General features: G+C 44.8%; 1 non-coding gene across 1 annotated transcript; it reads left to right on the top strand.

The window, feature by feature from the left end:
* The first annotated feature begins 15050 nt into the window (after nt 1-15050).
* On the top strand, nt 15051-15123 carry Trnat-cgu. Its single transcript has one exon. It is a non-coding gene; the product is annotated as a tRNA-Thr (tRNA).
* Nucleotides 15124-16138: the final 1015 nt, after the last annotated feature.

Here is a 16138-nt window from a genome sequence, read left to right as displayed (position 1 = left end):
CAGTTGAAGTATCTTGGCTAAAAGGAGAAAAGAATAAAATCTGTTATTGTCACGACAGCCGTTCTTGCCCTATCTGCAAGGATGACCGAGAAAAGGAAACCAGATTTTTCGATCCGCATAAATAAAGTACGCATTGCGGAAAGCTGAAACTCGGTGAGAATGTGACTCTAGCGGTGTTGATAAAAATGTGAAAGATCGAGCATACGACGTTACCTAGAAAGAAAAAGTTTGTTATGAGCCGACGTTTACTTATGCCTAATATTCATAGATCCAACATTTGGGACTGCGGGCTCCTGTAAACATTGCCACTGAAGACGTTTGTCAGCAAGAAAGAAAACATTATCGTGTTTCAAAAGGGCAAGTTTTTCTTGCCTGTTTTTTCACTGAAATAATTGCTTCAGGAGCCCCACCATCTCAAATTCATTTTGGATGAATATTTGGCTTAGATAGACGTCGGCTTATATAGAAGTTTTCATTTTCTTTTATAAATTTTGATCCGGGTCCTTCGCTCAAACTTTCGCATTTTAGCATCGGGTTCTACTTGTAAAACGTTAGGTGCAAGTTTGCCCATGTTTCACGTTTGCATGACCGTGCATGTGTCTAATACGGGGATGGCCAGAGTGATATGTTTAGAGCCGCAGACAAACCTAGAACAGTTCAGTGAGCAGCAGGAAAGGAAAAAACTAAGGGAGAAGGGAGAGGGGGTGCTACATTTAATAAGACACGAATAAGACACATAAGAAGAAACGACATGGAGGGAACAATCCTTTCCAAAGGGGATAAGTATAATTGTCGCCTGCAACAAATAACGCCAGGCAGCGGAACATTTGTTCAACCACTAAGCAACGACGAATGCATGGTTCGCTAGCCAGCCACTGTCCCTGATGCCCGTTATCCGAATACGGTTTGAAATTCTTTCTAGAGCAATACGGAAAACAGGTTCACTGGACACATCTATGTGTCAAAAAGCAGAGCAGCTGTGGAAGAGTAGTATAGCATAAAGCTGCGAATACAGTAATCTTTTTTTGTTTTTCTTTAATTTAATTCTTTAACTTTTTTTTTTTTTTTTTTTTTTTTTTTTGTCTTGAGACACAGGAGGGGAAGGAGGGCACGCTCATCGAAGAGCCGCGAGTCGCACTTGGACCCGCGAACAGCGCCGCAATGCGGTTCGCGAGCATCGATTTGGCCAGCCCTGGTCTAGTCCTTAACGCACGAAGTGTGCTCTTGCGATCACTCTCTGGCAGAGCGCATTGGGGGCAGTAGCAGCTCCGTCGTCTGCGGATCAGGAACGCATGCAGAGGTGTCTCACCTTGGAGATGCTCGAAATGTGCGTCCAGTTCTGGATCTGCAAAAAGGGGAAGCACAAGTCAAGGTTTAGGTTCGAGCTTCTCGTCATGAACAGTTCAATGCGAAGGCACTTGTCAGACTTACAGCTATATCTCTTCACTGAATTGTTTTATAATTAGTATCGGCAAGATATCATGTTTACTGCCCAGGCTCGGTGATCGTTCCGTTTCAGGGGCAAAGGGGACTGCACCTCGTATCTCACAGAAATCGCACACTTACTGAACCGCAACAGAAGCGGCTCGTCTAAATGGTTAAGCTGATATCAAAAAGGTAAGGAGAACGATTAGTGTCTTTATTTGAAAGCGGATAGTTGCGGCCATTTTTCAGAGCGCATACCTGGGTATGTACTGTCCCTTGAACTATAGTCAGCTTGATAATTCAGGGTGCTGGTTTCGTTGTATCTTGCTTAAGCATTTGCTTTTCGGCATCAAATAATCCTCGCATTGCTGCTCAAACAAAATACTCGTGAATGCTTGGGACTCCTTGCTCTTCTTTAGAACCTGGCAGTCATAAAAAGTAGTTGTTACCACGCGATTCCTCTCATGCTCCTGGACGCACGCACGCACAAACCTACACGCGCATAGATAGACAAGCGGGCACGTAAACATTCACAAACAAAGAGCATCAAAACTGCTCCAGCATGCCTGGCGCTTGAGAGGATCGGACGACACAGCGAATGGACTGAAGAAGGATTCATATTAACTTTGTATATTCACTGGAAGGATGAATACGAGAGGGCGACCCTTTCGAACACCCGGCCTTTAACACTCTCTCGGTGCCTTCCGACGCGTTCTTTTTTTTTGTATTTTGATATAGAATGCGAAAGCTGAACTGCCCATGAATGAGATCTGTTTATGTATTTATTACTCACGTCTCTGACGGCCTGCTGCGTCGACTCCCTGGGCTGCAATGCAAGGGTCGTGAAATGGCGTTACATTTGTTGCCTCTCACCTTTTGACGCTCGCTTTTGTGAGTCGTTCGTATTTTTTTATAATTAGATACTTCGGTTTCAATGTACTGCTTGATACATACGTTTTTTCGCTAAACTGCTTTTCGAGTTAAGACTGCAAAACTGTGCTAAAAATATATGAAAAATCCACCTTCTTTGGAAACGCAAACTCTAGAATAAGATGCCGCCATGATGTCATCTTGAGTTGGAAGGAGTATCGTGACTAATTATTTCTGTAGGAGACGTACCATCGTGTCGCAGGAGGTGAAGAGCAGTCAGAAGATGTACAGCCCGGTCTGCAAAATTAGATTCATGACACGTATATCTGATTTATTCAAACGCGCAGGTGTAATTCACGAGACTCATCATATAAATTACGAGCCTAACGTTAATAATTTGGGGCATGTGGAATTTAATTTTAAACCAAGGAAAAAGTGTAAGGACATCGATAATAGATGCGAAAACGTGGTTGCATGGAGATGCCTTTAGTCCATTTACTTTTGGGGTCTCAACGTTTTTTTTATGGCAGACAAGATATTTACGTGCACAATTTTTGTTTTGTTTCTCACCTTCAACCCTCCGGAAAATGTGGTCCATTCGAGTACCTATCGAACGAAGAAAAACATGTGTTCAAATCATTAGATAAAACGCTGCAAATGACTGTCACCCCCCCCCCCCCCCCCCCCCGAAATTACCAGAAATATTAAGAAAAAAATAAACAGCGCGAAGACGAGTACAAAGCAAAAAATGACCAAAGAGAGAGAGCGCTGACGCTCAACTCAACTCTCTTCATATTGGAACCTAGTATAAATAGCATGCATGTCAACCCCCAAAAAACATGGTCTATTTGGGTGACATTATGCTATTTATACTAGATAACAACATGATTAAACTTCAGTTGAAAGTAGGCGCTGTGTCCTGTCGGTTTACTTTTACTTTGTTCTTCATTCGCGCTTTTTTATTATTTTTGTGTATACTAATTAGCCCAAGCTTCAACGCTAACCAGAAAAAGAACAACCTAAACTTTGTCTGACCTCACTCAGTGTCTCAACCTTGTATACTCTCTTAGCTAATTCATATCTCTGTATCTTAGAATACTCCTTACATTCCATTTGGAAATACCTCTCTACCTTAAAACTACCCGCCAAAAGGTGTGCCCTCAAATGTTAAAGCCGTGGAAACAAAGATGGCCATTGCCATTTTCCACTTCTAGTTCTTGTGCAACGGTAGATAGCAATAAACTTGCTTAACATGAATTTAAGTTTCTGAGTTATTCCATTGCAATGTATTTTTTTTTTTTGGTAAGATCTGGTATCAAATTTAAATTACTTTTACTAGAATTCATGTCTCCCCTATTACTTAGATATCACAAACTAATTATCGGTCCTTTTCGACGTGCCTTGACCTCTAAAACATTTTGCAGAAAAGTGTATTTCTTCTAAATTTTTAACGCCATCCAGTGCAACTTAATATGTATAACTCTTTATGGTAAATCTGCTGGGCGCAAAATGATTCATTCTCATTTATTTGAACACCGCGGATAAAGTTTGCCTTTTACCCACAACGTACCAAAGAGTATTGCTGACTTTAAGAATATATTAAAACAAAATAGAGAGGAGTTTTCATTGAAAGTCTATTCAATGATGGAGAATCATAATCCTAATTGAAACGGAAATCGTGAAAAGTGTCATATATATCACAATAGAAAAACAATACGACCTGTACCGTAATAACGTGTACCGCATAATGGGAAAAATGTATATCGCCTTTCAGAGCGTAGGATTTGTTCATGAACTCACCGAGAGCGGTTGGCCTGCCGTCTCCGGAAAACGCAGTCAGAAACGAAAATTTCTTTCTCCAGTCTGGTACTAGAAAACAAGGTACCTTCGTGGGTTACATACGCCAGGTTACATGCAGTGTTGCCATTTGGCGGGCATCGTGAATCTGCCAAAACTTCATAAAAATTCGTCAGATTATGCTGACATCTAAAAATATCAGCTACGTTTTACGCTATTCGGTATCTAAATAAAAAAAAAACAACGGAGAACATTTGTATGACAAAACATGTTATCAATCACAAAGATTTTAGAAAATCGAGCAGAGCCAAAAAAAAAACAAGAAATAAATAGGCTAAAACTGTGATATCTATTATGCAATAAAAATTTTCAAAAGCCGGGACTCATCACCATAAAACAAACTCCACCAACTTCACTTGAAAAAGTAATACTTTAATCAGATGTTTTTACTTCTGTGTCGAAGACATTATTAGTGCGTGCCGAGATGGCAGTAGCGACAAGGAGCGACAAGGAACGACAACGAAAGAGCGCACCAATAGTAGCAAGACAAGCGAAATGACTGATAGTCCTTTCGCTTGTCTTGGTGTTGTTGTGCTCTTTTCCGTTAAAGTCATTGTCTTTAATTAGTCTTCCAATAGTGCAGTCGAAAAAGAAAAGCTACTTGTACTTTGTCAAGCTTTGACAATGTATTTCTATTATGTAATTGGGCAGCCTATCGCAGTCTTCAATATAGAGCTGGAAAAAGAGCATTTGAAGGCATCAGTTATGGATTTGAACGGACTGTTTTTTTTTCTTTGAGGTTCGTGAGTATTTTTGAAAATATAGCTGCATTTACAAATATCAGTAGTGTTGTAAACAATATTATGTAAAAATTTAGGACGGATCCACTACCGCCTCCTACTCATGGGTTTCCAGTGTAGTGATGAGTTAAGTTTTGTTATGCTCAGGGCCGTAACCAGGGAAGGGGATAGGGGGTTCTGACCCCCCCCGAAATTTTTTTCTGGGTACGGCCCTGGTCGGTGCACTTGCAGCCAGCCGATTTTAATCTCCACCTCTGCGCACGCGCAGTGGCGCCGGTCGGCTACCGGATACCAAACCGGGACCGGTTCTCCGGTTTGCTGCAACTCTCCATTATATGCCACCTATGCACATGATTCGTAGGCGAAAATAAGACAATAGACACTTTCAAAATGGCCGCCGTTGTCCACGAAAACCCCCCCCCCCCGAAAATTTTTTCTGGGTACGGCCCTGGTTATGCTTGCTCTGAAATTATTTTTTCCTGTTACAAATCTACCTCCACGAGTTTGCTCCTTTCTATCTGATCATTTATTATTTGTCAAAGCGAGTCCCAAATTTCACTCGTATATTTAGGTATCAGCCTCCCACGGAAACAATTAACGAAATGTTCATGTTTTCTTCACTAAGTTGGGGCATCCTAGATGTTTGCTTTATAAAAGCCTATGATTGACTAGCTTTTACTGTTATATAGTCAAAGTGTTTCCGTTGGCTCTTCTTTTATTGAAGCGATTTAAGCTCACGTTATGCGGTGAAGACTGGTAGCATTCATTATAAACCGCTTCCAAAAATAACCGCAAATAAAAAAATGTTAAAAATCTCGTACGCTAAACACGGTTTAAAGAGGCCGGAAGAAACGGATGACGTCACTTCTTTCTGCTGCCAAAACACGCGGAAATGAGAAAGAAGACAGCCTTGATTGTGGAGGCCGGCCTTGGTGGATGCTAGTCAGTGCGCTTGTTGGCCAAAATGGGCAACTTTGGGAAGTCCTAACCACCGAGCGATTGCTCACGAGCGTTGGTCGGGGCACTAGGAAATTCGAGTTCGAGATCGATTCCAGTGATTGCGGCCGCGGGCTGTTTCAGAGTTGCAAAAAAGCTCGCACAATATGGCTCGACCTTGTCGAACCAAACTTCACGGTCCGATTGTTATATTAGAGCCGGCCATTTTCTGGTGATAGGGGAATGGAGAGGAATCGAATCTCGTTCTTACCAGATTGATGCGCGCTGATTGCTTCGTCATCAAGTCGACCTTCGGTGGGTGCACTCGATCCTGTGGAGAACAGAAGAAAATCTAGGTTTGAGCTGGCGTAACAAATGCACTGACGCCGAAGCCACATCTCCAACAAAATACCACCTTCCACGATGCAAAGAGCGTGACGTGTCACGCCGACATTGCGTCCCGGTCGAAATATTCCCTTGACGTCGCCATTGGCTTTGCTTCCTTTGTTTGTGTGTGTGTGTGTGTGTGTGTGTGTGTGTGTGAGTGAGTGAGTGAGTGAGTGAGTGAGTGAGTGAGTGAGTGAGTGAGTGAGGGAGTGAGTGAGTGTGTGTGTGTTTGCGTGTGCGTGCGTGCGTTGGCGCGCGCGTGTGTGTGTGTGTGTGTGTTGGGAGCGGGGGGGGGGGGGGGGGAGGGCTGTAAGCGTATAAGGCCCTCCCCTGGGATACGCGCCTGGCCTTTCATGTCCTTTCTAATTTTTAAAATCACACATTGCTTTTGTCAAAGGGGTCATACGACTTACGCTTTAGTTCGACCCAGACCATGGTGCTATACACTCCGTGCGACGCGACTGGCGCGCCGCCGCGCGGCCGGTACCGAAGGTAGGCAGCGAGAACCCCAGAGAAAACGAAACCGAAACCACGCCGCGTACATTGGTACGCATTGAAGTCGGAGTGGTGCGGTTGCGCTGGGTTCACAGCATGAAGTGCTGCCGGTGCTGCGTCATTAAGTGCTTCAATAGTTATGCGTCGTATCTCGTGGAGACAAAGTTTCACAGTTTTTCACCTCGCCGATGTTTTGTGGGACAGCGACAACGATGGAGCCGTGCCGTACGACGTGAGAAATTTGGTCTCCCGATCATGTCTGCCACTGTGTCGGCACGGCTGACATATTCTACACTGCCACTTTGCGCTCTGCGTTTGTTTTCGTACCAGTAACGCCTACATGTGTTAGCGCCGATGGGACGAACCCACACTCGCAGGCATGCAGTGCCAATTTTGTTGGAGGAATGCCCTTCAAAGAAGTTTCGTCCCCATCGTACGTGTCGATGATATTTCCGGACAAGTATGGCACGCAATCTGTACTTCATGAAGAAAGATTCGAAAGGTAAAAAAAGCGAAAAATATAAATCTGAAGAAAACAACAATGAAACTCGGAATCACTGGAGAATCGACGTTTGAGTATGGAAGTTTATGTGGTGTGCTTCCTTTCTTGACCAGCCTCCTTTTGGATGTGGAAACGCTGACACCCCGAGTTCTGTAGACATTTTTTTTTCTCGGCTTTAGAGCCACCTATCGCAAAGTGGTTCGAACTGGAAGTACCCGTCCACTGGTCCCTTCCTACCTGTAAAGTGTGCACCTCCCACAATGAGTGGTATTATCTGACAGCCTTTGACGGTCAAAGCCAGTTCCCATTTAGTTACGCCGCCCAAACTAAATTTCCACCTGGTTTTACTATGCCAACTCTTTTTGTTATAACAAGTGTTGTGCCAAGTGACGGTCATGTCAAAGTACCTGTACGCCGAAAATCAGCACCTCGCACAACAGGTTATTACACAACAGCTGAGCGCAAAAGCCCTTGGCGGCCAAACCGTGTGTTGGCCGACAACTTTGTTTTTCGGCTTTGAAACCACCTTTCGTAAAGTTGTTTCAATTGGAAGTACAGTCCACTAGTCCCTTCCTACCTCTAAAGTCTCCACCACCCCCGACCAGTGGTATTCTCTTGACAGCCTTTTCATGATCAAAACCGGTTCTCATTGAGTTACGCCGCCCAAACCAAATTTTCACCTGGTTTCCCTATGCCACCTTTTTTTTTTTTTTGTATAATAGGTGCTGCGTCATGTTACTGTCAAGTCCAAGCACCTGTGTGCCCAAATCTGCACTTTGCACAGCCCGCTATAACACAACATTTTGGGTCCAATATTGGATATCCCGTACAGCTTTATTTCTTTATTCGTTAGAAAGATAACTTTCACACCTGCTGTCTTAAAGAAACTTGGCTCTCTTCGTGCACAAACTTAGTGAACCTCTCACTCGCCTCCAAATATCATCGTTCCAGCAGTCCTAGGTTTACAGCGACGAGTGAAATAAATTTCCCACTCAGAGCAATTAAGGTGGCGGCCGTCTTGTTTTTCGGAAAATTACTCCAACTCCTTTTTCGGCCGCAACTAGAGAAATTACCCCTAATGACGACTCAAACTCAATATATAAGAAGTGGAGAACAGCTAAATGCCCTTCTGCCCCAGCACTCATGCAACGTCACCCTCAACGTATCGGCTCAAAAAGCAAAAGTTTCGTCCGTGCGCGCTTCCGCCGCCACAGCTTGGCATGCGAAAAGCCGCCGCAGGCTGCTGAACGCGCCTCACAGTCGAACGCCAGCTCCTCCGCTAGCGGCGCTGCGCGCGGTTTTCAAAGCGCCCCCTATAGTTCCCGCACGGAGTGTAAGTTACAGGTCAAGAAGGTAGCGGCAAATGCCCCTCAAAGGGGATCATATATCCCTCAGCCACCTTCGCATCCAATAGCGTCCCATCGTTTCCGTGACGTCGCGGCCAACGCGCGAGGAGGGTCTTGCCTTTCTGTACATATTTGCTTCACCTTTCGACTTTGACTTAGCATTGTGGAAGCCACGAGAGTGAGATTGGAGTTCTTCCCCTCCGATAGAAACAAATGCAGCTTTCGGGGATTAGGTTCCGCCTCCTAGGGATACAATGGCTGCTTTCAGGGGCTCGGTTCCCCCTCCGATAAATACAAAGTGGGATCGGAGACAAGTTGGAATTTATTGAAGCGGAACAAGGAGCGTTTCCAGTCAACTCTTCTTTCGACTGCGGAGGGATTCGAAACGGGCGTCACGCTTGTGGGAGGAGCTTCTCCTACCTTCTTGAGTTGTAACCGACTATAGATTGTCACATATATTGCTGTTTGCAATTATTTTACTGATATTTTATCGGCAAAATAAAAAATGCTGTCCTACAGACAGGTTCCTTAATTGATTTCTTTAACAAAATTTATTCTGACAGATGAAAGAAGGAATAAAACACATAAATGTTGTGTGCGTGGGTGGCAGGGTCTGTGTATGCGCACGTGTGTATGTGTGCGTGCGTGCGTTGCGTGCCTGCGTGTGTCATCTTCCGCGTCTCAAGTTTTATTAGGTTCAAGATTAACCTGTTTGCCTTTGCGACAACTCTTGTTTCAACCGAGTTTTTCCTAAATGCACAGGAATTTGATTATACAAATACTGTCGTTTTTAAAGGAACACTCAATTTTGCTCTTGTATGTACTATTGCGGCAGCGGAAACGCTGTAGTTCATCTCACTCTACCACTGGCAACTTCATGCTGTTGAGGCACTCATTCAATCAATCTGTCTTTTTCCCCTTGGCCATCCCTGTGTTGTGGATCAGTTGGGGCATGGTATGACACCTGGTACGCATACAAGGTCGTCATTGGCTTCATGTTGCAGATTGTTGTTCAATTATCTTACCAAACTGGACCGACAGGGTGACCAGCAGAGCAACGGCGAGAACCTTCATGTTGCACGTTAGCAAAAAATTTCTGGAAAGAGATATGCATCTCTTAGACACTGTCTTCTCACAATGGTCACTGACATAAGCGGAAAGTTTACCAATATCCAGGGGGGGGGGGGGGGGGGGGGGGGGGGGGTTCGACGTATCCGCCTTAGTCTCCCCCTATATATTTGGCTTGCACGGTACGTCATCCACATATCACTCCACTCCGATGACCACCAGAAAAGAGGGAAAGAAGGAGCTACCCTCTTACCAGGACCCTCTTTTGTGTCTTTAAGATTTGCACAGACGTCGCTATTTTCCTCCCAGAAGATTATAGAAGATTAACCCGTAACTCAAAATTCTTTCAAAACCAGATGCAATCTCTTTCTCTGACATGGTGGTTAAAAGTACGCGATGTGATGTTAGTTCAAGCCATGTACATATATATGCACTGTTTTTTTTTTTTTGTTTTTTTTAAGCTTTACAGATTTGTGTAAAAAAGCCGTGAAAGTTACACTTAAGCGGTTTGTGCAGGTGAGTTATACAACCAGGGGGACTTTATGTTGGTGGCTAATCTTTGAAATAACTCTGCTAATTAATTGAAATTCGGTAATTAACTTTATAATTAGTGAAAATATACATGGTTCCAATTATAACTTACTGAGTGTCATGAAAAATCACTAAATCAATTTTTTTTAGAACGACTTGAAGCACGTGGGAACCTCGGGGGCGCTCCAAAGTTACCACTCGTTTAGCAGGCGCAAAGCTAGCAGTGGCGGAACACGATGATAATCTAATCATCCGCGTTTTAGCACTGCTAGCTTTGCGCCTGCTAAACGAGTGGTAACTTTGGTGCACCCCCGAGGTTCCCACGAGCTTCAAGTCGTTCTAAAAAAAAAATTTATTTAGTGGTTTTTCATGACACTCAGTAAGTTATAATTGGAACCATGTGTATTTTCACTAATTATAAAGTTAATGCCCGAATTTTAATTAATTAGCCGACTTATCGCAAAGATTATCCACCCACATAATGTCCCCCTGGCCGAATAACTCACTTTAACAATAGACAGCATAAGTGTAACTTTCACGCCTTTTCTTAACCAAATCTGTAAAGCTTAAAAATCGTCTCCGTTGACACAGACATTTTCGAAGCCCTACAAATTCCAAGCTTCCGCTCTTTTTTGCTGCTGTGTGTCGTTCTACTTCACTTCTTTGTTAGGGATTTTTGCAACCCCATGAATCCCCAAGAGATTTGCGTAGATCGAATCGATTTGAGATCCCTCGGTGTTACACAAGGTGCGGTAAGTGTTAATGTTCCTAGTGTGCCCCCTGATATTTAATAAAGTTCCCGATTGTAGCTTTGCTGAAGTTTTTACCAAGAGAAAGTTGAAGAAGTTATTGAGCAATTTATCAGTCCGAGTCCGCGTTAATACCATGCATGTTCTACTTTTTTTTTTTCAAAGTGTATTGGTTATTTGTGTAATGCAATCGAACTCGCCGCTCGACTGCCGGGTCCTGTCCGTCAAGCCTCCATTGGCTTAAACAGACCCGTCTCTGCATCTTGCATATTTGTTTCCGCTGAATAAAATTATTATTATTATTAGTATTATTATTATTATTATGATTATTATTATTATTATTAGTATTAGTATTAGTATTATTATTAGCAGTAGTAGTAGTACTAGTAGTAGTATTATCATTATTATTATTATTAATATTATTATATAATATTAATAATATTATCGTCGCCGGTGAACACGCGGTGTTCACCGGCGACAAGATCACAGAATTATTTGCGGACCCGTTCCACGCATGTTCGAACATGTCTGCAAACGGACTTTCTGTGATTAGTCTGACAGGGCATGTCATACCAGAAGTACGGCTCAGACACTCTGCCAGCGCCAGCAGACTGTATTTTCTATACGCCACGAAAGGACCCGTACCAACAAAACAAATTCCGTGCCTGGAGACACAAGGAATGTTGTCTTACCCAAATACCGGCACGAAAAGATGAGTCTCGCTGGAGATCTGGATTAATCGCTTACCTAGTGCATGGATATATATATGCTCCGATCCTACACCCACGCAGGTGCAAAAGGTGCTTGCCCCCGCTTATTTTTTTTTTCTCTTATTCTTTTGAACAAAAGGGTTGGACAAAGCTTTACTCATATGTGTTTGTGATTTTTTGGCTACCTTTTCAGAACCTTTTATAAATATTTTTTTTTTCACAGTCCCGTTTAACGTTACACACTGATAACTCATTTCCGGGTTCAGAACCCCACGAAAATGGGAGGTTCATTGGACCAGCGACCCCGGTCCAACAGCGGCTACGAAAGCGGTCGTTGCTCCCGCGACACGCTTATCGGTTGCACGTAAAACATGTGCATCTTTGTGTGTGTGTGTGTGTGTGTGTGTTTTTTTTTTTTTGTAATTAAAACTGCGCGACCTGGTTAGTCCAAGCGCAACGCTTTCTTCTCAAATTTTATCACTCAAGTTGACGTAACCGACGGGCACTATGGATCAAGCCACGACTGTTCGGGCCAATTAGGCATTGAGCACCATTGTCGAACTTTGGTCGATACGATGAGTGCACTACGGCTAACTGGTAGCTCGTGGTTAATAAAAAATACCCGGTTCAGGACGTACCTATCATCTATGCAAAGGATGTGTAAAAGGTACAGGCTGAGAGAAATATAAATTAAGATTTAGATATTCTCTGTTCCCAAAATAAGAAGGCACAAACTCTAGACTGCCGTCTCGTGATGAGGAGCATAATGCCTCAACGTTAACAAAATTGGAAAGCGAAAGTCAAGAGTGTCTATCTCGGTTCGGGCGTCTATCTCGGGTTACGTTAATCTAAGTCATGTTATTTCTCGTCTTTAACATTCTTAGTTACCATAGCTTAGAAATGCTCCCGATATCCTATGCGACACACAGTGGCTTCACTACGGTCAGCGGTACCCGGGGTGGTGGCCCGCGGTGATTCCCCTCCCATCCTCCGGCTCATGGCCCTCTGCGACATCCCCCCCCCTCCCCCTTTCCTGGCCCGCCGTGACACCTCCCGGAGCGCTGCACCCAGGGCGGTCCGTCCCCCCCCCCCCCCCCCCTAATCCCCCCTTGTGACGCCACTATACTCGGCGACAACTTTTCTTGGCAATGCAGTGGAAGGTACGTCCCGCGTCCCCTCTCCCATTCTGAGTGTACGCGGGCACTCCTCCTCTCTCCGGAAATGGGGGAGGAGGAGAGCCTGCGCACACTCAAAATGGGAGAGGGGACGCGGGACGTACCTTCCTCTGCATTGCCAAGAAAAGTTGTCGCCGAGTATAGAACACATCTTATACAATGCGCTATGTACGGCGTGTCTGGTTGGAGTTCGAACAGACTTATTATTTAAAATCCGTGCAAGTTACACTAATTCGGTCTGTGCATGCGAGTTATACGGCCAGGGGAGGAGGGAGGGGGGCGATATTATAGGGGGCCAATCCTCACGATAAGTGTAATAATTGATTAAACTGTGTTAATTATATTATAACGAGACGACGCCGTCTCGAAACACAATTGCAAAAGTCCATTTCCCCGCGTCCCCTTTATATAGGCCGCAACTCCTCAACCAGCGCTGAAGCCAACAACCCTGTTTATCCCGTAAATGGCCGCGCGCGCAGCTGACCAAGTAGGTAGCGCACCCGTTGCCTAACGTTTATATTTTACGGAGTCTGTTTGCGTCATGAAGTCAGTATACGCCACGTTAGAATGGCCACCTGACTGGACGGCGATTCTGGGCGTTCTCGAGAACGTGAAAGAATTTTAAAATGTATACACGCGTATAGTTTAATGTGTGTGTTTATGTGATTTTACCATTTTGACTCCTTTGTTGTATTACATATCAAAGTAAATAATAAATTAAAAAAAGCGCGCCCGTGGTTTACGGGTATCGCGCTTGCCCTCCACGCAGAAGGCCAGGGTTTGATTCCTGGCCACGGCTACAGATTTTTGTTGACTATGTAATGTGGTGTTCTGGTAAATTTGACAACCCTCTTGCCGATTCGAGGTTAGAATGTTCTACGCCCCGAACCTTCCACGCCGAATGTTCCAGAAGCCCACGCGTGTACAAAAGGGGCTCCGCGTGGCAAGCCGGAGTCAGTCTCGCCCCAGCGTACGATCCTGCGGTTACGCCGCCATCGACGCCCGCGACGCTCTATCGTTATTTTCTGTTTCCTTTTTCTTTTGGGCACAAGTTCGCCCCATTAAACGTTTAGTTTCTTCAGTTATCATCGCCTCATCAATTGTCATTCGTGACTATCTAGTCAAGTAGACAAGGTCCAAGCGGTCACAAAAGCGGGTTCTTTCGTGACCGCTTGGACCTCGTCCACTTGACTGTTTTGTGGCGTTTACGGTCGATGACGTTAGCGTTAGTTGAGCAGTTGTGACCTAGACAAAGGAGACGCGCGAAAAGAAGTTTTGCGGCTGAATTTTTTTACATGGTGTTGTGTCATTTTGACGTAGAACTACGTCTTTCTCCGCACTCGGAAGGAGATGCAATGTTGCGAGAGTCGATATCACGAAAACTTGGTCACGGAGGTGACGTCTCTCTCCAGTACAAGTCAGGGGATGTCGGGTCACGTGACTCCAATTCATGTCACGTGACCTCACGTCACGTGATATATAGACCGGTTCAGTTTCCCCGCTAAATTTTGCGAGAAAAGTTATGTCGCGTGATCTGACGTCACACAAATTTCGTTTTCACGCTAAATTTAGCGGGTCACGTGACATTAAATTTTTTCCCAAATTCAGCGGGGAAACACTGAATGGGAGTATATTTTACGTGACGACAATTCGCGGCCTCTGATATATGACCCCCCCCCCCCCTCTCTCTCATTTCTTGTGTCACGCACAGGTAGTTCTACGCAAATTTATGCAACATTGTACACCTATGCACCGACCAATTTTTGTCCATAGTCTCGAGATTTTTTTTTTTTTTTTCACTATGATACTTTATTAGTTCGCCTGCGCAGTAACCCTTATTTCAGTGTGTTATGTCCCCCAGGCTGTATAACTCACGTGCACAAACCGCATCAATTTATGATGATAATGCAATTAAATGCAAAAGTACAAGCGAGGCGGACAAGAATGACGATAATAATCCCTGGAGGAAGGGAACAAGAGGGACAAGAGACAAACACGAATCTCCAAACACAGCTAGGAGACTGGTGCGCGACCGAAAAAAATCCGCCTGGTCCCCGGGTATTGAATCCGGGACCTCTCCCTTTCCAGTGGAGCGCTCTACCAACTGAGCTAAGCAGGAGTCGTCAGTAGAGCAAACGGGTTTTACAAGCTGCCACCAGTCTGAACGACTTGTATTTTTAAGGTTATGATGATAATGCAATTAAATGTAGAGGTGCAAGCGAGCTGGTCAAGAATGACGATGTTCCAGTGACGTCTAACTCCTGGTTAGCTCAGTTGGTAGAGCGCTCCACTCGTAATGGAGAGGTCCCTGGTTTGATACCAGGACCACGCGGATTTCTTCGGTCGCGCACCAGTCACCTAGCGTTGTTTGGAGTTTTGTGGTTGTCCTTCGTCCCCCTTGTTCCCCTTCTCCAGGGATTATTATCGGCATCAATAATCTTGCACCCCCCCCCCCCCCTGGAACAATACGGAGGACGGGCCGCCTTCGTCCCCCCCCCCCCCCCCCCCCCCTCTTCTGAATAGTTGCGACGCATCAGTGCAGCTGTTTTAAGGGGCGTATTTGAGAAGGGCATTGATGAGTCGGGCAGTTTTCGAAGGAGCGCTTCAAGTTGCTTGGTTTTGTGCTTTGGGGAGTGGTCAGGCGACGTCAGGTCACAGGACATAATGTTTCCCCTCAAATTTGGCGGGGAAAACGACGTGGTCTATAAGTCACACGACGTTAGGTCACGTGACGTTAATCTTCGAGCCAAATTTAGCGGGGAAACATAACCGGTGCCTAGGTCGCGTGATGTCAATTTTCCCGCTAAATTAAGACGATAAACAAAATTTGCGTATGGTTAATGTGACATCAGGTCTCGTGACATCAACTAACGTCACGTGGCCCGACATCGCCTGACTTGTACTGGAGAGAGACGTTACTTATGTGACCAAGTTTTCGTGATATCGACTCGCGCAACTTTGCAACCCTTTCCAAGCGCAAAAACAAAAAACGAAAAAAAACGTAATTTTACGTAAAAAAATAAAAATGGAACTTGTTGAATACTGATGCCGACACGCTACTCTGCAAACTAAATCCGCTTCCCTCCAAGTCAAACCACAGCCGACGATCCGATGGAGATGAATGGCGAGCAGAGCCAAGAGTGCAACGTCACGGCACTCGTTGGGGGTTTGCTGTCGCCGTTTTTCACGCCCAGTAAACGCGCCGTGATCCTTTTTTTTTTTCTGCTGCGAATGATTGCTTTAGTCGGTTATCGGACACGCACAATGAATGTCGTGAGTGACGATGCACTTTTAGCGCTGCCTGATTGGCACATTTATTGGACGTGCGTGACATCACTTCCGTGACC

Source organism: Ixodes scapularis, unplaced genomic scaffold (assembly GCF_016920785.2).
Source record: "Ixodes scapularis isolate PalLabHiFi unplaced genomic scaffold, ASM1692078v2 PGA_scaffold13__105_contigs__length_92229423, whole genome shotgun sequence".
In the NCBI taxonomy this organism is placed as follows: Eukaryota; Metazoa; Arthropoda; class Arachnida; order Ixodida; family Ixodidae; genus Ixodes; species Ixodes scapularis.
Note: the sequence above shows the minus strand (reverse complement) of the source record. Positions and strands in the feature narration are given on the sequence as shown.